The following is a 24,396-nucleotide window of genomic DNA, read 5'->3' on the forward strand; positions in this document are numbered from 1 at the left end:
TTAGCACTGTCTTTGCTCCCTGCTGCCAGTGGTCTAAATCATCCCTGTTTCTGGGGCCGCAAACACGCATGTTAATCTTGACTAAGGCTTGGGCTAACAGTAGAGGGTGGGGGCAGAGAGAACTGCCAGGAGCTTGCTCCCTCCCAGGGTGAAGGAGAAGCTGGAATCAGGGAGGATCTTAATAAAGTCAGAAATGCTGTTCGATTCAAGTGCGCTCCAGGGGGTGATCCTGTGCCCCTGTTGCCCACATTGTCCCCTGGAAACTGCTAATATGGAACCTGAAGAGGGGCTTTGTGCTGGGAACCTCGGCCTCTCGCTCTTGGCTCAGCCTTCCTTAGTCCTGCAGGGGGAGGAAACGTGGGAGTGCAAATGAGTGCAACCTTTTATGAAAGGTTTCATATCATCTGAATGTTTCTGTGTGGCTCAGAGACATTTCCCAATGACCTCAGATTTTGTTTCTTTGGTTTGATAAGTAGCCTAAAGTGTAGGCCAAGAAACTTTATTCAACTCTGTTGCTCCGTGATGGCTTATAGATAAGGGCAGAGCAGCATCGAGGCCAGGTTCTCTCAAAGCGTGGTCCTCGGATTCCCTGCATCAGAAGCACCTAGAGCGTTGGTTGCAAACACACATGGCCAAGCCCCACAGGAGACCTCTGGCTCAGAATCTTTGGGACTGATGTTCTCTGGTGCTTCTGGTAGAGACAAAATTTGGAGAACCATAGATCTGGCAGCTTCTCTTAAGTACAGTGACTTTTTTTCAGCCTCTAGTAGGTTATAAATTGGGGGTTCAGTAGAGCCTGTGGGTTGAACTCCTCCGCTCTCATTCCAGGCCCTGGGAGTCAGTTGTTGGCAGGGTGGCTATCACATACGGGACTGATACTAACTGCTGTGTACTATGGGTTAGTTCTGTTTTGGAGGCTACAGTGGGTCTTCTGTAAGCAAAGGTTCCCAAACCTGGCTGCTCATGAGGTCCCCTGGGGTGCTTGTCAGCACACATTCCCAGAGTCCTCCGCAGGGCACTGATTCAGTTGGTCAGAGGTGGGACTGGGGCATCCGTTTCTAAAGCAGCTTCCCGAGGGGACTCTGAAACAGCCGCTCTGGGGGTGGTGTTTGGGCCCTAAGGAACTGTTGACCAGGAAGGAGTGATATTCACAGGGTCAGGCAGAACAGGCTGCCTGAAACAGCTGGCACATGTGAGATGGTATTCTCCTAGTGTGGTTTGAAGAATCTTTCAAAATTGTGCCAAGAAAAAAAAAATTGGAGCCAAGAGTCTATTGCCTGGACACTTCGTGTCGCTCCTTGCTCTCTTCTTGGGATGCCTGAAGCTGACTTCATTATAGAACTGTCTTTGGAAAAATAGACTTTTCATTTTTAAACAAATTTTTAAATTTACTTTTTTTTTTAGAGTGTGGAGAAGGGAGCAAGAAAGAGGGAGAGAAACATTGATGTGAAAGAGAAGCGTCTATCAGTTGTCTCTCATACACAACCTGACTAGGGGCCGAATCCACAATCCAGGCATGTGCCCTGACTGGGAATTGAACCAGTGACCCTTTGCTTTGTGGGACGATGAGCCACACCAATCAGGGCAAAACAGACTTTTTGATGTGGAATTTGATCTGCTAGGCAACCTCTTGCTTGTATAGACAGGTATCTCCTTGCCCACTGCTTAAACCAGTGTATTTATGTTTGTTTCTGCTTAATGTACTTGCTCAGGTGGACAGAGATCAGAGAAATGTAAGACGGATAGGTATTGTGAATCAGTGTCAGGTAGGGTCAAGCAGATGAACTTCTGATATATTTCTGATATTACAGTTATGAAATAATAATGTAGATGAGTGAAAAAATAGTATTTGATTTGTAAGGGCTCATTTCACCCACACCATAAAGATCACCAGTGACCATTTTGTATACTAATGTGTTCACCGGTTCAGGCAGATTATCAACAGATGCTATAACCATTGGATAAAAAGATTTTTGGGGAACAAGATATTCACAAGGAGTCAAAGGATCCCTTCACAGATTGCTTATTACAAGGAGAAAAAGAATTCCTTTACAATGAAAAGGTTTGAGCGGATATCACTTTAACCAACTGATCAAATGTAGCAACAACAATAATGGAACAAATTATTATTATGTAACTTTGTTGCAATGTAAAGTCTAAAATTTCAATTATATAGACAGTATCAACTATGTAGCACTTTCGCAAAAATGTTTCACCTGAATTGAGTCCTCGGCGAACACACAAATCCAGATTGTAAAACAACTGCCTGGACTCTTCAGAAAATGTCAGTGCTATGAAAGATATAAAAAGGCAAGCGTAGGAGCTGTCCTAAATTAAAGGGAAAATGGCAGTTTAAATGCAATATGATCTTTGTTGGATCCTAAACTTTTAGGACAATTGGAAAAATATAAATATAGGCTGTGTATTAGGTAATTGATTGTATTGTACAACTGTGAAATTCCTTGGGTATGATATGTATGGTATTATGGTTATATAGGATGATGTCCTTATTCTTAAGAGATAAAAGCTGAAGTATTTATAAATGCAATCACACAAAGTCTACAACTTAATTTTCTGATAGTTAAGCAAAATAAAGTATGTGTGGAGAGTGAGAGAGAAGGGAAAACAAATGTGGTAAATTGTTAACAACTGGTGAATCTAGGGGAAGGGCATATTGGTATTCCTTGTACTGTCCTTCTAACCTTCCAAATTTTCAAAATGAAAAGTTGTGGCTGTTTTGTCAGTGTCTGTTGACTGATGTTTGCTCTGTAGTACTTTTTTCACCGATGGCCTTCTCACGGTGGCTCTAATGTGATGTTGCGGCTCATGCCTACAGATTGCTTTAAGCATTTCACAGCAGCAGCAGGGTGACTACCCTCCTAGACGTGTAATACTTGATTTTCTGTGTTCCAGGTTTTTTGTAATATGATTGTACTACTTAAACACTAGCTAAAACAAATCTATCTTAAATTCTTTTTAGAAGATAACAGGGAATAATAATAAATTATCTCAATAATAGGGGAGAGATAAAGAAAAGTATATAATAACCGATGTGAGAGAGGAGAGCATGGCTGTGGGCCTAAATGCTAAGGACAGGAGCTAGCATTTAGTTTGTTCTACATGCCAGGCATGATTATAAGTGCCCATTTAATATACAGCAAAGCCCTGGGAGTTAGGCACTGTGTTATACCAGCTTTATGGTTGCAGAAAGCAAGATAATACAGAGAAGTGAAGTAGCATGTTCAAGATCACTCATCGAGTAGGTCCAAAGGCAAAATTTGAGCCCAGGGAGTGTAGTAAGTGCGTGCGCTTGCACACTCGCTTGCACGCGCACTCTTTCTCTGTTTTGCTCAGATTTTATTTATTTTTAGAGAGAGGGAAAGGGAGGTAGAAAGAGCGGGAGAGAGACATTGATCGGTTGCCTTTCAACCATGTACCCAGCTGGGAACCTGGCCCACAGCTCAGGCATGCACTCTGCCTGGGAATGAAGCCAGCTACCTTTTGGTGTGCAGGAAGACACCCGATCCACTGAACCACACCAGCCAGGGCCAGGCAGGATAGCTCTTAATGCCATTCTCTGAACCATCATGCTGTGTTGCCTGAAATGCAGCTGACGTCTGGGCTGCTGAATGTCTCAGGCTAAGAGGTGAGGTTTGCGCATCATCCACGTGGGTGATTGCACTGGTTACCATGGCCTCGGGGCTCCATGATGCCGTGCTCGGACCTTCTGGGACATTTGGAAAATAGAGGCGGGTAAAGGCATTCATAGTACTACCAAAATGCTCTTACATCCATCCTTGCATTTTTAAACTTTTTGTTCATGAAAATATGTATTTAAAAAATACAGCTTGATAAGCTTTCACAAACTGAACACACTCCTATAACCAACACCCAAATCAAAAACGGGCTAGTTCTCCAGAAACCTCCCTTGTGGCTACTTTTAATCATCATCCCTTTTTTTTCCTTTTTTCTTCCTTCCTGTTTCACTGCCTAGTACAGGTCCTCAGTGCCATGTGCCTGAAGTTGTTGGCAATAGACTTCGGAGCACCCATTTCCACACCTCTCCCCTCTACTGTCTGCCGTCCTGCACGCGACTGCCAGATAGGGGGGCAGCTTAGTGTGAGCTGAGAGCGTGGCCCCTGGGCCAGACTACTGCGTGTTTATCCCAGCCCTGCCAGTTGCTGCCTCCTCCTCTTGGCATTATAACCCATTTACTCATCTATAAAGCAGGGATAATGATGGTAGCTATGTCTGAAGTTATTGAGAGGATGATATGAAAGCTGTCAAAAATTTAGAACAGTTATATAGTAAGAATTACATAATGCTACCTGCAGTTATTATTATTATCCAGTCTTCTAAAACTTTAGGTGGCCCTGGACGGATAGGTCAGTTGGTTAGAGTGTCCTCTTGATATGCCCAGGTTGTGGGTTCAATCCCCTGTCAGGGCACATATAAGAATTCAACCAATAAATGCATAAATAAGTGCAACAACAAAAATCAATGTTTCTCTCTCTCTCTTTCTCCCTTCCTCTCTAAAATCAATTTTAAAAATTTCAGAAAAAAACTTCATATGGATAAGAAAGTTGTTACTACTTTGGGTTTTTTTTTGTTTTTTTATTTTTTGCAGTGACAATAAATACCCCTTTTGACAATAAAATCCTGTTAGAAAGGAAACGTCTTACTTGTCCCTGAATCAGATGCCTACGTCAACTGATATGATGACATTTGGTGCTATTATCTTTATCCCACACAGAAAATCAATAATAGTGATACAAATAAAATGTGAATAGTTACCCCTTATTGTACTGCTTTGTAAGACTGGACTCAAGTGTATCAGGTTTTCTCGGAACAGGGCACACCCTGCGATGGGTAGGAACCGCTCTGCCCTGATTGGTTACACTCTCCAAGGCTGACACGGATGTTACCGTACAGAACATGTATTTTGTGTTTGATGTGTGCATAGATGTATGTCCACGCGTGTAACCAGCAGCACAGCTCTGTGAGATGGCTGGCCTCGCCTGTGCTGTCCACCTCCAGCTCGGTGACTCTGTGTGGGGCACCCCACCCATTTGCATGTGAGAACATGCTGAGCAGCGCTGTCAAGTAAGTGGGATGCTTAGACCTGCTTTTCCAGGGTTTTTGTTCCCCCAAAGATTTTATTTATTCTTAGAGACAGGAAGGGAGGGAGAAAGATGTGCAAGAGAAACATCAATCAGCAGCCTCTCGCAGGTCCCCAACTGGGAACCTGGCCTCAACCCAGGCATGTGCCCTGACAGGGAATCAAACCGGCGACCTTTCAGCTTTCGGGACGACACCCAGGCCACTGAGCCACACCAGTCAGGGCTGCTTTTCCAGATCTAAAAGGCATCCCCAGCTGTACTATCCAGGCTTGGAAATAGCATCATGGCAGTGGCAGGCAAGGGAGAGAGGACGGCGAGACTCGGGAGTGCAGTGGGGGGCGGCGGTGTCCACATGCGGCTGGGGGGCTGTGTGAGGCTGCCTCTGAAGGCTGCTCTGAGGAGTGACCTAGAAGGGTCCTGTAACAGCCCTGACCCGCCACAGGACGGGTCCCTTTTGGTTGGTTTGCTTAGAGGTGGGAAGGTGGGCTGTAGACAAAAGAATTAGAAACACGAGAGACCTGGGAAAGAAGAATATCCGGAGAAGGTGAAGGATTCAAGAAGAGGGGGCGAGGCAGGTAGTGTTTATTTTAGTTGGGACACTTCTAGTTATAAGAAAATGACAAACATAACTCAAACTACATTAATAACAGGTTTATTGGCTCAGGTACTGGAGACATCCAGGATTTCAGGCGCAGTTTGATCTGTATGTTCGAACAGTGTCCTCAGGGCTCTGACTCGTGCGTTGGTTGTGCACTGCAGACTGGCTCTTCCATGTGCCAGGAAAGATGAGCGCTCCCAGTCGGAGTTTCTGGCTCTCTCAGTTTGCAGTCCCAGCAGGTAGAAGGCTTTTTTCTTCCAATATTCTTAAATTAATCTTGGGAAAGGGCTCATTAATCTTGGGTGGATCATGGGACCACCCCGCTCGTTGGTGGTGGGCCAGATGGAGCACCAGGTTTTATGTTTAAAGTTCTCTCCCACTTGCCCTGGCTGTGTGGCTTAGTTGGATCATTGTTGCATAGATCAGAAGGTCACAGGTTCGATTCCCAGTCAGGGCACACATCCAGGTTGTGGGTTTGATCCCTGGGTAGGGTACGTATGAGAAGGCAGCTAGTTGATGTTTCTCACATCAGTGTTTTTTATTTTTCCTCTCTCTCTAAGCAATGAAAAAATATCCTCTGGTGAAAATAAAAATTAAGTAAATAAAGTCCCCACCACCACCCCCTTCACTTGTAACCACATGGAGTAAGAGAGAAGTCCTCTAAAGCAAAGGACAGCTACTGGCAGAACGAGTTATGAGTGGGCAAAAATCAGTTGCTCCCACAGGGCCGAAGGGAAATCTGTACCTCAATAATCCAGCTGTGCAGTTGCGCTGGGAAGTTGCATGCTTAGAGAATGCATAGGCAGAGCGGACATCTTTTCTTCTGTCCTGTTGTCCGTGCTGGGATGGCCTTGACTCCCAGCTAACAGAACACCCTGGCTAAAATGGCCTAGCAGCGCAGGCACTTACCGGACATAGCAAGGCATCTGGAGGGGAGGCAGTTCTAGGGTTTGCTGTTGTCTGTACACAGTGCTGTTAAGGACCTGAGTTCTCTCTTAACTTCCTGCTCTCCCTTCCTCAGCACTTTGACTTATCTTTTTAAACTGGGTCCTTCATATTCCAATGATGGCTGCCAAAATCCATAGCATCCTGGGATCACACTCGACAGAGTGTACCAGCAGGAAAAGAGACACTTCTGTACTCTGTCTCTTTTAAAGACCAATCCAAACCACCACAGAACTTCCCTCATTGATCTTCCCTTGTATCTTGTTGGCTAGAGTTATATCAGGAAAGTGAGACAGTCTTGTTGGTTTACTAATTAGTATCTACTTCCTAGGGCGGGGGAAGGGCCCTGGTTCCCTGAAGGTCATGGCCAAGAAAAGGCAGAGGAAGAAAATTGGGGTTCTGTTAAGGAGGAGAATTACCACCAGGTAGGCAAAGCGGAATCTGCACCCTCACCCAGGAAGTCCCAGCCCTCCCTGGGGGCAGAGGAACCTTGCATATTGGTTAGGACACTGGGTCAGTACAAAAGTGTCATCTGGAAAGACAGTGTTCCAGGTATGAGGACAGGGTGGCTGTCATCATTTTACCTGCTACAGCAGATTTAGAACCAAATCCAGCCTCAGCATGAATCATTTGGAAAGTCCTGCAGTAAATACATCAGTGATTTCACCAGTAGGTACCCAACTTCTTTCCTTCCTACCTTGCAGTTTCTCCTACTTCCCCATTCCCTTTTAATTTTATCATCAGCTTATTCTTTCTTCTTGGATTGCCAGTGACTGCTCCCCTGCCCCCCACCCTCTGGGTTTCATTAGAAAGAAACCATTCCCCAACTCAGCAGGACTTGATTTCTCAGCTGTGCTTTACAATTCTGCTGGAGAGGCTGTCTGCTCTCAGTTCTGCCATTGGTAGGCCTTAACCACAAATTCCAAGGCAATTTCACTGGAGTTTTAGGAGAAACATGGCCTCCCAACCTTGTAACTGACACTATGGAAATTCAAGTGCCTTTGCTTGCTGCCGTTTAATGGCACCCTCATGGCATGTGCTGAGTTGGCTCAACTTGTGATTCGGGCCCGAGAGGGGAGACAGGGCGGCACTGCTGGAGCATCCTGAGCCATCGGAGCTCGCGGCTGATTAAATTCTGTGGAATTGACAAGCTAACACCAGCAGAGATTTCAGTCTACGTTTTCTTTCCTTTTCCCATTTATTTAAGAAACATTTGCTCAGTATAAAAACCGAAACTTAGAAGTATGACACAGAGAGTGAAAATCCTTCAGAATTCATTCCCCCACTGGGAAAAGGTTGATGTTTCTATTTCCACATTTTCTTTTCACTATATATATGCTTCTCATACTGTTTTTTCAGCTAGCTTTTTTTTTTTTAACTTGATATCTTTTGGGCATCCTCCCACGTCAATAAGTTTTTTTCTAACTATACACTTTTTATTATCAAGATATGCTGTGTTTTATTTAACCAGTCATTTGGGTGATTTTCAATTTTTCCCTACCACACATCTGCAGTGAGCATCCTTGTGTATGTGTGTCTTTGCACTCTTCTTGCCTAAGTATTTCTGTGGGATAAATCCACAGAAATAGGATCACTAGATTGAGGGAAATGAACATTTTACATGTTAATAGCCATTGCAGATGAATGATTATATTATTATTATAATACTATTGTAATCATTTAGTAAATGTTATCATTGTTTTCAATAAACAACAGAATGATTGTTATATGAAATTATATTTATAGCAACAAAGTCCTCTCCTGAGTCCTGAGAATTGGTCCCGTTTCTTGGGTTACTTGGCCTGAGAGAGCGTTAATTCATGTTAAATGGCATACATTCGGCATGCATAGGAAGTCCTATACAGTGTCTCATGCAGTTTAGACTTAGCACAGGAACCCACCCGTCAGTCTTCCTGTCTCTGAAGTTGGACGTGGTGAGCGACACAGCCTAGAGCCTCAAGTCAGAGATTTCTCCAGATACTGATGCAGGTCAAGTTTTATATAAAGAATCTCAATGAATTGTGGAATATTCTTGAGTTTTGCCTCCTCCTACTTTTCCTAAAGTGAAATTACACACTCAGTTCAGTCTTCTTTTGTTGAGACCACATTTTTAAGTCACTTTTTTAGATTTAAAAGTAGTTAATCTAAAAGTAGTTAACATACTAGATAAAAGAGTTAAAAGTAGTAAAAAATAAAACAGTAGTTATTGAGTACCAAGCTATCTTAGGCACTTAGATTCTCTAATTTTAACCCTGTAATAAGTAGCCTGACGTGGAAGATACTGATATTGCCACTTTACAGATGAGGCAATGGGCTCAGAGAGGCCGTGGCCTGCAGCCAGTGAGTCGCAAGAGTGGGACTCCAGGCGTCCCCACCAGCACTGGTTTGCATGCTGTAGTCTCTGAGCCACTAAGGATCCACTTTAAATGAAGAGAGGACTTGGGAAAAGGGAGCTCTTTTCATTAGTTGTATTTTTTTCTTTCTTTTTAATTTTTAGAGAAGGGAAGGGAGGGAGAAAGAGAGGGAGAGAAACATCAATGTGTGGTTGCATCTCATGCGCCCCCTGCTGGGGATCTAGCCTACAACCCAGGCATGTGCCCTACGCTGGGAAACGAACCTGTGACCCTTTGGTTTGCAGGCCGGCGCTCAATCCACTGAGCCACTCCAGCCAGGGTCATTAGTTGTATTTTTAAGTGCTGTTACATGGCAAGGACTCTATCAGATAGATCTGATCTCTACCAAAAGCAATAGAGAGAGAGGCTGAAAACACAGGTAAATAAATATTTGATTCGACAGATCACTGAAAGGGAAAGACCAGGGTGCTCCAAAAGAATAAGGTGGTAGCCCTGGCTGGTGTGGCTCAGTGGATTGAATGCAGGCCTATGAACAAAAAGGTCACTGGTTCAATTCCTGGTCAGGGCACATGCCTGGGTTACAGGTCAGGTCCCTGGTTGGGGATGTGTGAGGGGCAGTGGATCCATGTATCTCTCGCACATCTTGGTATTTCTCTCCCTATCCTTCCTCTTCCCTTCTCCTGTCTCTAGAAAGAAATAAAATACTTTTTAAAAAAGACTAAGGTGGTAGACACATTTTTGGATTGTAGATTTGGGCCAGGACAGGACTGAAAGCAAAGAGAAGGATTTTTTGGCAGAGGGAAGAGCATGTGGAGGCCCCTGAGGAGGGAAAGGAGCTTGAGGAATAGGAGGAACTGGCAGAAGGCTCGTGTGGCTGGAGGGAGGTGAGGGAGAGGAAAGAGCTCTGCGAGAGCTGGAGGCCTGGCGGCGCGGGACAGCACTGGGCCTTGCGCTTGTGCTAAGAGCCCTGATCGAGAGTCTGGATTTGATTCTGAGGGCCGTGGAAAGCTGTGAAAGCATTTTAAGGAGGAAGGTGAAATAACCAGACTGGGGAGCAAAAACTCTCCTTTTTAAAAATATAAATACATATTAAGACGTGCCTGGATCTGAGGTGTTGAAACCCTTGCCTGCATTTTAAGAGTGGCTCTTCCCCAGAAGGTTGCTGGAGCCGTTGCTGCACTTGGAGCATAGCCATCAGAGTCATAGATTTTTTTATTTTCCTTCTCATTCTAATTCTTGGGACCTTAACTCAGTACAGTCCTGCCCCCAGTCTGCCTCCCGTGAAGTGCCCCAGTTTAGAGAGGGACCCCTCTTCTCTCTCGTGAGTGTTAGCCTCCACATCACCTCCAACAGCACACCAGCACAGGGCTCTCTTTCCAGATCCAGGAGGTAGGGTGGGTTTTGCTTCCTCATCCCTGCCCTGCAGGGGAGTGAAGGAAGTCAAGGAAGATTGAACGAGGAGCTTAGAGCGTGCCCCGAAGTGTGCGTCGCAGCGAGGCTGCGGCTCAGCGGCTCACCGACAGCTCGCCTGGCTCTATTCTCGAGATGTCCCAAGTGTGTGTGATCTTCATGTCTTTGCCCCAAGTAAAGTTTTCTGAAAGGAGATGCTCCATCATTCCGACAAGAGCTGTCGAGCTCTCTCGTTTCCTGGTTTTGGATAAGCTGTCCATTGCTCCAGTCAGCTAACCGAAGCCAAATGGGGCTGCCTGGTTATATTAATGTCATTTTTCTTCTTCATGCTCTTTTTGATTTTCTTGACATTTTCTTTTCCTCAGCCTGATTTATCTTTTCTGGTTGCTATGGATCTGTAAAATATTTTCCCTTTCATCTGTTAGTAATACACAACTATAAAGCAAAACAATCCCTGATTTCTCTGCTCTCTCCCAAGATTTTAGGTTAATAGTTGAAAGATTGTGTTCCCACTCCACTGAAAAAGAACAGGGCAGCCCCTCTGAAATGAGCTTATGACCTAAGTGGTTTGCATGAATTAGAGTCTAGCCAATACCTAAACCTGAGTGTTCTTAGGGAAGGCTTCAGCCCTCAGAGAGGCGCCTGGCAAAGCACAGCCTGCAGGCCAAATTCTGATGGCCACCTGTTTTTGTAAATAAAATTTTATTGGACACAGCCATGCCCGTTGCGTGTTATCTGTGGCTTCTTTTGTGCTGCAACAGCAGAGTTGAGTAGTTATGACAGACTTATACAGTGGTCAAAGCCTCAACTATTTGATATCTGGCCTTTTACTGAAAAAGTCTGCCAACCCCTGACTTAGAGAGCATTTCCCACTTCTGAATAACGACCCAAATGGAGAGGTGCTCATCTTTAAATCTCTGTGGGATATCCAGCGGCCTTGCGAAATGGCCTTCGCTGGGGCCTGTGCCCTGGCCCACGGTAGAGGGATCGTAGTATGGGAGAGGTTGTTGGAGGAGGGGTGACTGCACCTCCTGCTGAGCTGCTGCTGGATTTGAGGCAAATTCCTTTGGCTTCCATGGGTCTGTATCTTACTTGGAGCACTGCGTGAAATGCTCTGAGCTTCTTAGTAGAGAGGGGCTGGTGGTTCATACCAGCATTAAGCGAGGATAATTCACCCTTCGGCTAATTTGCTTATCTCTGGCCCCCTGTGGAGTTGTAATTGGCTGGCTCTCTCTCTCTGACTCCTTTGTCTCTAGCACCTGCATTTCAGGGATCCCTGCAGTGACAGCCTCTGGCAAGCCTAGCAGAGCAGCTGGAAAGTTAGGAGCAGACAGACCCAGCACCTCTGCAGGAGGTAAAGCCCTTTGGTAGCCTGAAATGGCTCAAGACAGAACATTCCGTGAAGGGGGCTGGAGAACAGCGTGGATGAGAGCAGGAGCCCAAGAGACAGGTCGCCGGAGCGCAGTTCCCACCTGGCCGTGGGGGACCTGTGGGACCTGCGGTCAAAGCTGGACATCTCCAAGACGTGGCTGTTACTTCATCTATGAAATGGATCTACCAGCAATACAGTTAATGCTCCTAGCGTAGTACCTGGCATAATACATGGAAGCAATTAATATTATTTACGTTGTCATTTAGGAAGCATATTACAGGAAAAAAGGAAACAGACTTAAAAGATAAAAAGGGTCCTACAACACTGAATAAAGTTGGGCCCTAATACTCTTAACAGTCCGTGTGCCCCCACATAGAAGGCTGGAGGTGCTGCCTGGAGGCACTCACAGAGGCCGGCTTAGTCTGATGCGCGTATGAGTTATTACTTTCCTTTTCATAGTTTATGGCCATTTAAAATTTTTCTATAGAGAACATAGGTTTTATTGTCAGGAAAGGAAAACCAGGAGGATAACCATGAGAGAATTTTACAGAGAACTCCCCAGAGCACAGGACAGCGAGCACTGAGGGGCAGCCCCAGGCGGTTACCACAGGACACGTCACCACCTCCAAGCGAGCCGTCAGGTGCAGTCGATTATTGGAACAGCTTTGGATACCGTGCAGCGACCGGCCATGCGAAGGGTCCTGCTTTCTTGCTCTGTGTCTTCATCGCTCTCAGTGGGAAATGAATGGCTCCCCTAAGCCAGACACAGCTCTCCCTCGACTCCCCTGGCAGTGGGCCTCTTCACAGAGCCCTTTCTTCAGGAATATGACAGTTGGAACTAGAACCAGAGGAGGAAAGGACACAGGAACTCGGGGGCCTTTCAAGAGGGATTGCAGCAAGCCCCGGCAGCGGGAGGCTGTTTGCTGGCATGTGGCAGGGGCCCTCCGGAGCGACGACAGGGCTGCCTCCCTCAGCCTTGTCCTGCTCGGCCCGCGGGAGCTGTGGACCGGGGCAGGGAGGCATTTCCGGCTCAGGCTGCAGCCCGGTGTCCCAGCTTTCCGGAGCCCTGGCTTAGCTCTGGCAGTCCCTCTTTGGGCTTAAAGATTTAGGGACAACAGAGCTCTTACCAACTTTCTGCCCTGGCTGGGTATGTCTGGATCCCACCAGCATTGGGACCTCAACACAGGAAGCCTTTGTCCTTTGCCTCTCTCCACTGGACCTCTCAGAGTTCACATGCGTTGTGTTCTGTCCTGCTGTACTTTTATTTCCCCAAACAAAAATAACTATTTGTCCGGTAAAAAAAAAAAAATGCTTAAAATAAAAAAATGCAAGAAAAAGCAAGTAACAGAACAGTGAGATGCAGGGTTGCATTTTTATTTGAAATGAAAAACAAATATCTAAATCCGAGCCCCTGAGACAGCCACTGTCAACATTTGGTTACCATTCTTCTAGACATGTCTCTGTGCGTAAAATAACTAGACAGTTTTACTTACTTAATAGTGTACATATTAGCATGCTTCCTTCACCCAGCATCATGTCGTGGAAGTCCTTATGGCTAAGTAAATGGAGATCGATAGCAGTGTCTGTAATGGTTGTAAGGTGTTGCATTGTAAGATGGCGAAAAGAAAATGCACTGTTTTCCTCTACTACTTTACTCTCTTATGTGACAAGAGGCATGGATTTTTTCATACCTAACAATTCTCCAATTCTCTGCAGACACTGACTGGGTGCCCTGCGATTCAGTTCTTTTGCGGAGCCAACTACCTGGAGTTAGCGTCAGATCCCACAAGGAAGGGACCTGTGCCCACTTCAGGCGCAAATTGCAGGTCCCAAGTTGTCACCTCTACTTCTGACTGACCAACTATAAATGCAGGTTCTCCTCAGGTTTGATAGTTTGTTAGAACAGCTCACAGAACTCAGGAAGACAGTTTACTTACTAGATTACTGGTTTGTTATAAAAGGATACAACTCAGGAACAACCAGATGGAAGAGATGCATAGGGTCAGGCACGTGGGAAGGGGTGTGGAGCTTCCCTGTCTTCTACAGGTGTGCTACCCTCCCAGCACCTCCTTGTGTTCATCAACCTGGAAGCTGTCCGAGCCCCATATTTTAGAGATCTTTACAGTGACTTCATTATGTAGGCATGATTGATTATGAACTCAGTCTTCAGTCCCTGCTCCCTCTCAGGTGGATGGGGAGAGGCTGATTGTTCCAAGCTTCTAATCATGCCTTGGTCTTTCTGGTGACCAGCCCCCACCCTGAAGCTAGCCAGAAGCCCCCCAGGAGCTGCCTCGAAAGACACTCCTATCATCCTGGAGCTTCTAAGGGATTTAGAGCTCTGTGTCCAGATCCAGGGTCAAAGACCAAGAACAAAACAATGCCTACAGTACTTTTATTGATTAGGAAATTATAAAGGGCTTTGGAGCTCTGGCCAGGAGCTAGGTGGGGTTAAAGACCAAAATACATATTTCTTATTACATCAATATTACAGATAGTAAGATAACAGACTGCCTCCAGGATAAACAGACTCTTCTCGATGAAGTTTCAGGTAGTTTCCAGTTTTCCCACTTTAAACAACACTCTAAGGAATATCCATATAAGAACATGTTGGCAACGGTGTTCAGTTATCTCGGAATAAATCCCTAAAGTAAGAGTGCCGGGTCACAAGGTCTGTACATCTTGCAGTTTGGTATCTCTGCCCAGTTGTCGGCCATGAAGGGGATTCCCGACGCAGCTCCTGGCCACGACCACCACAGTGCCCTCGCCCGTGGCTGTGGCCAGTTGGCAGCCCAGATGCTGAGGAAGCACTGTGTGGCCTTTGGGGTCCACAGAATGACTCACAGAAGTCTTCCAGCTTTTGGTAACTTGGAGGCCTATAAGCTAAGCAGCCTCCATGGTTCTCAGAAAGCCCACCTCACTGCACTTCCAGCCTTACTCTCACAACTCAGCCCTACCCCATCCCTCCAAGCAGGAAGAAATGTCCTGGTAAGGAGTCTGGCCTAAGCAAAAGGTTATCCCTCGCAATTTGCTGCTGCCTCTTCCTATAACCAGATCACTCAAAATTGGTTCTCTCTACACCTCTTCATGTGTCTGACTGGATAGGAACTCTGGAAGTACACGAGCAGACACGTAGACATCTGCGGGTCTGGTTTTCACACACATACTCAGAAGTAAGTGTCTGCTTCACGTTCCCTCTCCAACCCAGCAGCCCCCCGCCGGGTGCCACTCTCTACAAGGGGCATTGACAACTCAGAGCATATCCAAAGAAGAGTGGCTTTCAGGCTGGCCAAAGTTCTTTAAACTGTGGCTGGAAGGAATGGCTTTAAAACTGAGGAAACTGGAAACATTTGATTCTGAAGAAGAAAAGATTCTGGGATGATGTGTGAGGAGTGGTGAACGATGACGCACACAGGTGTTTTAAAACTGTTTGCGGCCTTGCCATATGGAAGGGGGATTTGACTTTTTCTTTGTTTCCCAGAGGAGAGAACTAGAGAGCTGTTAACTATTCTCCGGGGTGTGGAAGCCCTTCTTCACATGGCGAGGCCTCAGGAGAGGGAGCGTACTCGATACCTCTGAAGCTGGTCTGGTGAGGTCTGGGCAGCTGCTCTGGCCCAGGCCTTTGAGCAGGGGCATTGTAAGTGCTGGGCGAGGGAGTGGCGACTAGGAGCTCAGCCCACTGAACCCAGAGACCACCAAATACCTGCTTGTTTTTCTTTAATCCGGCATGCTCGGTGCTGCTGCTGCTGAGCCCCAGGCCGGCTTCCTGCGCACAGCCTCCTCCTTTCCCTTCTTCTGCGCTCTGTCCCAGGCCCTCCCCGGTCTGACTCAGCTGGACGATCTTTGAGAACACCCATAAGCACTGTAGCTGTGTTTCTTGATGTAAATTAAGGCAGAAAGAGCAGGGTTAGTTTCCCGGGCCAAAATTTAGAACCCTGGCTCCTATGGGAGCCGTCCGCTCCGCCACTGTGCGTGCGGGCTTGGTGCCCTTCGTTCTTTCCTGAGAGGGGTGGCCGTGCTTTCCCGCGGTAGAGTCTTTTAAAGAGATAGCACTTAATTTATATAGTGCTTTCAGCCCACCAGCTAATTTTTACATATTTGAATTCTTTTATTTATTCTAAAACTACCCTGTGAACTAGTAGACAGTAGCGGTGTCACATCATCATGTTTTGATACACAAAGAAACAGATGCAGGAAAGTCAAGTGACTTATTTTAAAGTCACACGGCAAAGGAAAATGCATCAGAGAATAAACCAGAGAGAAGTGCCATTCCATGAAGACTCTTCGTTTGAGGATCTGTTTTTGCCTTGGACTTGAGACGAAACACAATGTGGATATTTGGCATGATTATTTGGGAAGTTGCGGTGGTGGTGGTTATAGGTGATTCAGGATTGTATGTAAGTTGATGGTTATTGAACGCAAGGGATGGGAGTTCATTGTATTATTTTCTCTACTTTGGTTTAAGATTCACTAAAAACAAGTTACTTGTTTTGTTTGTTTGTTTCTGAAGCCTAAGCATCGGACCAGAAGCAAGAAAAGAATATTTTAAAAATGTGCTTTGGAGAAGTTTGCATTACAGTGCTCTATGGTGGCCTGGCCAGGGCCGAGTGGATTAGGTGAAAAAGAATCCCGTGGAAGCCAGGTTCCCAGCGCTTGGGTCCGGCCACACCACGTGCTTCCCTTTCTCCCCAGACGCTTTCGGTACGGCTGGGAAGAAGAATTGAGATCTTTTGGTTTGGCTTGATGGACTTATCCAGTTCTCTCTGCTGCTAGACTGAATCTAGTGACTCGCGGAGCAGTGGCCTTTTCCGGAGAAGGCCGGGGCCACACACGGGGCTCCACACCGGACCTGCCATTCAGTGGTCCTGGCTCCACTCTCCGTTATGTCTGGCCTTGCAGTCTGGATGAAGAGGGACATGTTTTCTGTAACGAGGACAGCACTTGAGTTAAAAATTTCTTTTTTGATCTACTTAACTCCTTACCTGGCTCCAGAAGGTTTCTCTCTCTCTTCAGGTTAATTTGAAACTAAATGCTTTATGTACGTAGGGCCAGGGCAAAACCAGGTTCTTCTGAAACATGCCAGAGCCACATCCTGGCCTCATCATCCGCTCTCCTGAAGGAAAAACAAAGATGCTTGTTTTGTCTGCACTTCTGTAGCCTATAAGTGCAAAGAACACGACTTTCTCTACTCCCCAAACAAGCACAAAATGACAACAAAGGCAAAAAGAGAGCAGTGTGTCCCTCCTAATTTCCAGATGTCTGTGGGGCAAGATGCCCTTCCTCTTTGGAATTTAGGCAGAATGAGGGCAGCGCTGATGTTCTTTGACTTAGGAATGCTCATAGGTACAAGTGCAGCTTTGCTTCACAGCAAAAGTGCACCAGCTCTGCTCTCGCCCCCCAGCAAATGGGAATAGCAGGTGGGTGCAGTATTTTCATCTGGGCCTGTTCAGATGTTGGCCTACAGATGTGTCTACCATTTTGATCTTAGATTTTTAGATACTTTAAGGGCAGTGTTAATCCTGAGCTGCAAAGCAGTAAAAAAAAAAAATGCTCGAAGTGCTAGTAAAAAACAATGTGCAGTGTACAGAAATAGGACTAAGGACAAAAATTGTGCCCTGGCTGCTGTGGCTCAGTGGATTGAGTGCCAGCCTGCAAACCAAAGGGTTGCTGGTTCGATTCCCAGTCAGGGCACATGCGTGGGTTGTAGGCCAGGTCCCCAGTGGGGAATGCGTGAGAGGCAACCACACATTGATGTTTCTCTCCCTTTTTCTCCTTCCCTTCCCCGCTCTCAATAAATAAATAAATAAATAAATAAATAAATAAATAAAATTTTTAAAAAATTGCGAGGGAGAGAGAAGGGATTGTTTTTATGTAACTGACCATAATCACCAAAGAAGAAGGAAAATAAAGCAATGGGAAAAGTTTGAAGTCTCTGGCAAGAGGACCAGCATTGTTAATTAGTCCTGTTAATTTAGGAGAAGATGATGCATTTGCTCAGGAACTGAAAAGCTAAGCTGGAGGAACTGTTCCTGGTGCCAATTTAGAGTGAGCCAAGGACGGCCGCCTGGATAGCTGGCCCGCTCGTGTCTTTGCAGCGCTCTCAGAGCGAGCGGTGCAGCACCTAGTGTGCTGGTCGCAGAGGCTGCCGGAGGGGTTCCTGCTGCGCTTCAGAGACAGCGAGGAAGGGTTCCTCTAATTTTTTAAGTGAACAGGTAATACATAAGTACATTTTTGAGGTTAAAAATTCAGATTCTACAGATAGAGTTTCTCATGACCATACAACCCAATATTGGGCCCCTTCCTAAGGGAACCACTTTGTCCTTTGGTGCGAGTCCTTGCAGCCATCCCAGCCTTTCTTATATGTATTTACCTTCTCCTGGGTACCTATAGAAATGTTTTGGGTTTTTCTTTTCCTCCCTTTAATGTAAGTGAAATTGTACACCTCTTCCCAGTTGGCTTTTTTAAATTAGCTCCAGCAGCCCACCAGCCTCCTCCTCCCCTGCAGTGTGTCTTAGAAATCTTCGTGTCAACGTATAAAGACGTATCCAATTCTTTTTGCTGCTCTCTGTGACTTTATAGTATGGAGAAGCCATGATTCAGCCATACTTTTAGGTAGTCCCCATTTTTCCACGGTTGCCAGCAGTGCACAGATACTGTGAGCATCCTGGTTCATTCCCTACTGTGGATGTGTTTTGCTCTAGAGTGGACACTAAGGAGCAGAATGATTAGGTCAAAGGGAACATACCTTTTATGTTAACAGATTGTGCCATGTGGCCCTCCAGAGTGACTGCTAGTTTACATGTGTCTGGCAACTACATGGATTTTCATTGTACATTTAACTAGTCTCCTCAGGAGAAAGATGAAAGGGGTAGAAGCATATGCTTGATTTTAAAGCTTCAAAGGATCCCCTGACATTTGGGGCCAGAGGAGGGGTGGTGAAATGTGTAGGGGGGCTGCAAGTGTGAAACCTCCTCAGTCACTCTGGCTTTAAGAACAGAGGGGCTCGGAATCTGACCTGCGTGTAGATGGTGACCCTCTGTGCCGGTTAAGGAGAGTGGGAGCAGAAAGGACAGGTTTTGCCCAGTTGCAAGCCTCTGGGCGAAAGACTTCCTCCCCATCCTGACAGGTGTCTAAACAGATGGAGCTGCTTTAAAAGAAAAGTGAAAGCACCTGCCAGCCTAGAACCCAGGGCTCTCTTGAAATGGTGAGCAAGGAAGGACTGGTGCTCCTGACAGAAGGGCATGGCATCTCGCGGATGAATGAGTAGGATTTGACTGGTGACGGCCACAAGCCGTGGTGGGTGAACCCCTGCTGAGCTCTGCAGCTGAGGTGCTCGCCCACACCTCCAGGAGGAGGAGGGTGTTGCACCCTGGCCCCGGGTGTGCAGGCACCAGGTGCGTGTCTGGGTCCGCAGTTCATTTCTGGGGAGGCCACTTGCTGGGCAGTGAGCCAGTCCTGAAAGTTCTGCAGCCCCCAGAGACTCACTTCTGGGTGAGGGTCCTCAGGGACTCCAGCAGTGCACCGGCCCCTATCTGCCCTGCTGTAGTTGTATTCCAGGGTGCGGAGTTTCTGTGCTTATAAAAGGGATTTTCCTTATACTTCACTATTTGCCTTTATGATGTGGCTTTGAGGGAGAGAAAGGAAGCTGGAGAGCCAGAGGTTTTGAGAAAATACATAGGGAAACAATTTTGAGTCTCCTCCGACTAGCTTTCTAATCCTTGGCGATTCCTTTGATTTCTAGGCAAAACCTAGAAGGAATATTCTTTATGTTTCCTTTCAGTTTGGTAAGAACAAACATGTCTCCTCTTGCTTTTTAAAAATTTAATCAAGTGGTACAGCACATCTCTTTCCCTCTCAGTGTCTTGCAGCCACATTTAGCCAAATTAATATCAGACAGAATTAGTTGAGAGCAGCTCTCTAACCAAACATTCAAATTAACTTTTCAAGTCACGAAACTGCATTCAGAACTTTAAAAAGGTGGCCGGGGGCGGGGGGGCGGGGGGGGGGCGGGTTAAATCTTGCTTCCACCGCTCCACCAGGTTGGAAAAACTTTACAATTGACCACCATCCAGCTCTGAAGAACTTTGCCTGCCAGCCATAAAAGCTCATAACACACGTACAGAGAATCTGTTTCTCTCTCTCTCCCATACAGGTTGGTTTGTTTTATAGTTATTTTTGCATTCTTAAAGAAGAGCTTCTGTTTTGGGCCTTTCTTCTGAGGAGCTGGATGCGAAGCCCTGCAGTGGGGCTATTGGGCAGCTGTGCTCGTGGGTCTCCTTCTCCGCGAGCGTCTGGTCTGCTGTGCACGTGTGTGGAGAGGAGCAGGGGTGCCAAATTCCATGGTTTTGTACCAGCTGAAGCCTCTAAGCTCCAGAGCATCCCACTCTTATCCTCTCCTCGCAGCACTCAGATGTGAAAGGGGAATTACCCGGGACGTCGTTATTTTTTGCTCCCACGTGATATGCATTTGTCATTGCTCTCAACTGCTGTTGGAGTCCGTAGGGTAGGTCTTGCCTCCCCACTGCTGCAAGGCTCTGAACTGAGCTCTCAGCTGTGGGGTGGGCATGGGGTGGGGAGCAGGGTGGGTAGGTGGGGAAGCGCTCACTCCCAGCTTCATTTGCCTTCCTGGAGGGAGGATAGTTGGTGTTGCCAGGAAAAGATCTGCCCTGTGAGAAGAGGGTTGGTGGCCTCCCTTTGGTGGGTGCTGTCAGGTGGGTGCTGTGGAGGTAGGGGCCGGAGGAGGCTCTGGGACTTAGGGTGCTCAGACAGTGAGGGCAGTGCTCTTTGTAGTGCCTGGGGCCGTCTCCTTCCCAGAGTGAGCAGTGACATCAGGCTGTCCTATATCCTATGACCTCTCCGTTTCTGGAAATGTACTGGGAAACAAATAGATTAGGCACACACAGCCTTGCTCCCTTCCCCCCAGCTTGGCTTAGAGCCAGGAGAAAGCCCCTGGGCTTGAGAAATTAGAATAGGATTATGTGAGGGATGCGGTGGGGGTATGGGCGGACTAAGTGGCCCCAATTAGGAGCATCTGAGCTGGGCAGAGGCCAACAGGACTGACTTTGAACTTTACCTCCTCCACTGCCTCAGCCAGAGCTGATTCATTTAGCAAAACCTCCAGGTTGTCTTCTCTTATTGTGGAGTCATGAGGCTGCCTGGGCCTATGCAGACTTGTGTTTCTGCTCCCATAGGTATATTTTAGTTTGTGGGCCTTTCGTCGGCTTTAAGGGGTTCTCTTCCAATCTCAGAGGAAGCCTTCTCTGGGCCCAGCTCCACCGAGCAGCTCACAGTGGCTGCAGCAGCGGCTTGGACCTTCTTAGGAAGGAGGGTGTGTTTGGCAGTTGTCCAGTTCTCCCCACATGTGTTGGTTTCGTCCTGGGACTTTTCGGAGACAGGAGTGCAGGCCACCTGCCCTTCCTTATCAGCGGTCTGTGTTGCTGAGGGTATGTTGGGCACATGTGGCATCTTAGAGAAGAACTGTAAGGCCCCCTAGGAACCAGCTCTGTCTTAAGATCGTACACTTGGGCCCTAATTGTTAAAGTAATTTTTGAGTACCGAGATGGCGAGAAAGAGATGGTTTCATGAGAGACTGATGGCCCTCCCATTGTTCAGATGTTTGACCTCAAAGTGGACAGGCTCCAGTCTGCCAGCCTACTTTGGACCACCTCCTATTTCCCTGGTCTTTTTAAGACCCCTCCTCTTGCAGACCAGCCACTTACTTGATGCCTGACACAGTTCAGCCAGGTGTCCTGCCCCTGCCCTCTGTCCTCTGAAAGCACATAACTTTCCCCAGAACCCTCAGAAGAGCCTTGGCCTCCTGGGCTTCCAGCCACAGCCATGGACAACATTAACCTGTTCTTCTCAGACTTGGCACGTTAATTTTGACCCCTGAGATGGGGGTAGGGGATTGGCATTGCTTTTTGAACGATTGGGTAGAACATCATTGGGGCTGTACTTTACGCAGAAAGGAGACAGTCACTCTCCAGAGTTGGATGATTAAGAACTCCTGAAGCATATATTTGTTTCTCAGTGTTTCAAAGGCAGCACTAATTATTTTGCAAACAATAGCCATTTTCTTCTGCAACTCATTTCACTAGATTTTGCTCACTTATATCTGGCACAGTCCAACTTCAAACCACCATAACTAAAGCTGGGTGTTTGGGAGATGGGGTTAGGGTCAATTTGAGGGGCTAGTTAGAATCTGTACCCCCATGCCCCCCCCAACTTTTAAGAGTTCTTGCCAGGGAGTTGTCTGTTAATGGGGGAAGAGACATAGAGTAATGAAACCCTTCCATCAGCTGAGCAAGGGGAGAACTGTACCTAGCAGTTTCTGGACACTTCGTGCCACCCTGGAGTGGTTTCCCCCGCTGGTGAATTTGTGAAAGAGGCAGCAGCTGAGGGAGGTTTTCATGGTAGTTGGAGGCAGAGCTCAGAGAAGAGGGAAATGGCCTGCCTTCCGACCCCAGAGGGCCCCTCTGCGGTGTGGTTTGGGTAGGGATCCCAGAGATTTACATCTTAATTCCTTGGTTAGGGTACTTCAGGAGCCACAGAAGAAGGGAGAGGGAGGAGCTCCTCTAACCACTGGACTGAACTGCTCAGCTCCGACAGAGGCATCATTAGCATTTGAAAACCCTCTGAAGCGGGTTGAGAGCTTCCCGGGGTGGGCGCTGGGGCCTGAGTGCTGCTGCGCAGCCCGGTGGCTTCACACAGAATGGGGCCGAGCATCCAGAAATAAAGACCGGACCGGACTCAAGAATGAGCCCTTTGTGGCTTTGTCCTGGGCTTGAAAACTGTGACCAAGGCTCTTTCATTGTTAAGAAAGACTTCCTTGGCCACAGCAGAGCTAGTAAGTCTAGTTCTCCCATCAGGCAGAGCTAGGGAAGAAAACCCTGCCCCCGGCTGGAAGGTGGTTCACCTCCTGCTTGCTAAACCTTTCTGTGGGCAGTCATACTTCCTCCTCTCCGGCACCCCTTTAGCTCGAGATGTGTTGATCCTAGAGCAGCAGCTGGGTCTGTCTCCCTTTCCTGCCTTAGGGTCTCCCCTGCCAGCTGCCTAAATTGCACTCCTTCCCAAATTAAGTGTACTTTCTGGTCATTCTTCACTTAAAGTTTAGGTTTATACAACCTTTTAAAAAAGATTTTTATTTTTGGAAAGAGAAGGGCAGGAGAAAGAGAGGGAGATAAACATTGATGTGCGAGAGATACATCGATAGGTTGCCTCTCACACACACTTAACTGGGGACCTGGCCTGCAACCCAGGTATGTGCCCTGACTGGGAATTGAACTGGCAATCTTTTGGTTTTCAGGCCGGTGCTCAATCCACTGAGCTGCACCAGCCAGGGCCACAACATTTATTTTTAAATAAATGCCGATTCTGGTTAACAAGGTCATGGCTTCAAACCTTTTGAGTCTTTTCCATTTCCAGCCTAAGTTCCTTCCAGGTTTGGGGTATATTTCTACAGACCAGAGGTCAGCTAAGATCTGGGGCACTGGAGGGGAGGAGGGAACTGCTCTTTCTTAAAGCAGGGGTGATGTGATGGTGCCACCTACTGGCACTTGCTGTTAGCTACAGGCTCTGTGGCTGGTCCCATTTCCTGGTAAATGGATTAGGACCTGGGAGGGAGTAGCTGTGCAATAACATGCAGCCGTGGAGAGCACACTGAGTGGACACATTATTTCCTGCTTACAGATAAGGAAACAGGCTTAGAAGTTGTGGTTGTACAAGTTGTCCAGGGTCAAAACTAGTAAGGGGCAGAGGCAAATAGCGACAGGGCTTTCCCAACTGCAAAATTATCCACAATGTCATGACTTGTCAAAGCCAGCAGGAGATTTAGATGGTACCTGGACAAGGCATCCAATAACGTGAATAGTGAGGACTCTTCATCTTCAGAGCTTTCACTCAATCCTGCCGATTGTGTCCGTTTGATTTGATACCCACTTTAAACCTTTAACTTCTCTTTAACCCTTGTTCATTTCAGTTTTTATAATGTTAGGTAAGCAACAGTATCTGTTAGAGATTTTAAATATTTTGTTTTCGTTCAATTATTTTGAAGTTATTAAATTCTACTTGATGGTTAGCAACACTGATTTTTCCCTATTTAGCGTTGTGATAAGTTTCCACTTAAAGTAAGTTTGCTTAGGTTTTAAAAAGTCAGTTTTTAGGGGTAAAAACATAAGTAAGAGTACAGGTAGTACACAGATGCCTGTTAAAAATCCTGACCGTGTTATGGGTGCCTCAAAAGTTCGGGAAAGGCACACTGTTCCAGTCATCACAGACTTGCCCTGTGACCTTGGGCAGTCTCGAGAACCATTTCCTCATTTGTAGAAAATGAAAATGTTGGACGAGGTGATTGTTCAGATCACGCAGGCCTGTCATAGGCTGTGATGTCTGGACATTGTGAGCTAGGTCTCTCCCAGGCTGGGCTGCTTCCCCTGAGGGGGTGGTAACCAGGAATCCAGGGCCTTGGCCTTGCTTCATTCACTTTGCCTTTCCCCCAGATTCCTCCCTTTTGCCTTCTTTCTTTTTAACTTGAGATTGAGATAATATCTTTGAGATAATATTTTTATTGAGATAATAATTCACATACCATGTTGTTCACAG

The 24,396-nt window shown here is 46.7% G+C and overlaps 1 protein-coding gene across 2 annotated transcripts in view; it reads left to right on the plus strand.

The window, feature by feature from the left end:
- Window positions 1-24,396, plus strand: part of SUFU (SUFU negative regulator of hedgehog signaling) — a 95,691-nt gene that overhangs the window by 30,260 nt on the left and 41,035 nt on the right. The gene's annotated exons all lie outside the window — the stretch shown is intronic.

Source organism: Pteronotus mesoamericanus, unplaced genomic scaffold (assembly GCF_021234165.1).
Source record: "Pteronotus mesoamericanus isolate MK-2021 breed Mesoamerican mustached bat unplaced genomic scaffold, CSHL_Meso_final contig_657, whole genome shotgun sequence".
Taxonomy (NCBI): Eukaryota; Metazoa; Chordata; class Mammalia; order Chiroptera; family Mormoopidae; genus Pteronotus; species Pteronotus mesoamericanus.